General features: G+C 40.1%; 1 pseudogene; it reads left to right on the top strand.

The window, feature by feature from the left end:
- Positions 1-765: 765 nt before the first annotated feature.
- On the top strand, positions 766-1,442 carry LOC117202191 (ATP synthase subunit a-like; annotated as a pseudogene).
- The last annotated feature ends 497 nt before the right edge of the window (positions 1,443-1,939 follow it).

Here is a 1,939-nt window from a genome sequence, read left to right as displayed (position 1 = left end):
AACAACCCTCTCCTCAAGTGTGACATCAAAAACATCTCTTGGCATTGTCAAATGTCGCCTAGGGGGTAAAAATGCCCCATGTGAAAACCACTGAATTAGATTATCCTTTTCAGCTCTGGGAACCAGAAGTCTGGGGGCTCCGGCAATCTAGCAGAAAGGTAGGTCTCAAGAAGACGCACATCCGTGAGAACTATCATCCCACAGAGGAAACCCTGCACCACAAAGGGCTCGTTCTGGAATCTCTGGTTGCTGAGGCTTTGCTGATCTGCCAAGGGCACCCACACCTTCCCACCTCTGGCCATGGCAGGACATGGCATTTGGTTTGACTGGTGTTTGTTCAGAAAGTACACCAGAGAGAGACTTTTCCTGGCATTTTCTGTCACATTTCATATGGCAGTCCAACATTTCCTGCTTGTAAGCAATAGGGATTGATTCTGGGTAAACAGAAAAATAATTTACTGGGAGGTTAACAGGAAGGTTACCTAATAACCTTCTAAAATGCTTTGAGAAATGATCTGCATCCATACTATAAGTTCATTAAGAAGCTGAGTATTATTAACCTTTTAAGTTAAAGACTGGGAGTTAAAAACTCCCCTTAATAACATGCCACAACTAGATACATCAACATGATTTATCACTATTATATCAATAATTCTAGTTCTATTTATTGTATCTCAACTGAAAAATTTCAAAATATACTTATCCTTCAGTTCTAAAACTAAAATCAACTAAAACACCAAAACACTCTGCCCCTTGAGAAACAAAATGAATAAAAATTTATTTGCCTCTTTCATCACCCCAACTATAATAAGATTACCTATTGCCATTTTAGTCATTACACTTCCAAGCTTTCTATTGCCCACACACAACCAAATGTTTTATAACTGCACAATCTCTGTTCAACAGTGACGAGTTCAACTCACATCAAAACAGATAATGGCTATCCACAACTATAAAGGACAAACTTGAACACTAAATCTCATGTCAGTAATCTTATTTATTGGCTCAACAAACTTGCTAGGTCTCTTACCACTCATTTATGCCCACGAAACAACTTTCAAGAAATTTAGTTATAGCACTTCCTTTATGAGCAGGAGTTGTAATCACCAGCTTCCACCATAAAACAAAAGCATCTCTGGCCCACTTTACCACAAGGAACACCAATTCCCCTTATCCCCATGCCAGTAATTATTGAAACTATTAGCTTACTTATTCAATCAATAGTCCTGGCCATATGGCTAACAGCTAAGATTACAGATGGTCACCTATTAATCCATCTAATCAGAGGAGCAACCCTGGCCCTAATAAGCATTAGTATTACCACAGCCCTCATTGCATTTATTATTCTTATTCTACTCAGCGTTCTTAAAGTTGCAGTAGTCCTTATTCAAGCTTTCATGTTCACCTTATTAATAAGTCACTTCTCACATAACGCACAATGACCCAAAAACCCATGCATATCATGTGATAGTAAATCCCAGCCCCAGCAGGAAGACTGAAAAAGCAGACTCAGAAAACAGTTAAGAACCAAGGGCCTCTCCTCTCAGTCCAATACTTTATTACACGAAGACTCTGATTAGGATGCTGTTATTGTGGCCACAACCACGGGACACTCTTGCTGCCCCCGGATACTTGACCCCAATGCTGTCACTATGAATATTTTCCAATTTCACTGTGATTTTGCATCAGTCTCCCACTGCAATCTCTAATAGGTTTTATCCACACTTGGTAGCCCTTGCATACAGAATGTAGGAAATGTTGAGTGTGGTCAGATATCCCTGATCCATCCTCACACCACACTTGATCCATTTTCACTGCCTCTGTGAGCCTCTTTCCTGGAGGTTTGCTCTCTTCCTTCTCAAAATCCATATCAGATATGCAGTGATTCTTGGTGCTTAGAAGCTCTCAACCAGTGGCAGCTAACTATAACTAATCCTAT

The sequence above is a fragment of the Orcinus orca genome, chromosome 5 (genome assembly GCF_937001465.1).
Source record: "Orcinus orca chromosome 5, mOrcOrc1.1, whole genome shotgun sequence".
NCBI classification, from domain to species: Eukaryota; Metazoa; Chordata; class Mammalia; order Artiodactyla; family Delphinidae; genus Orcinus; species Orcinus orca.
Note: the sequence above shows the minus strand (reverse complement) of the source record. Positions and strands in the feature narration are given on the sequence as shown.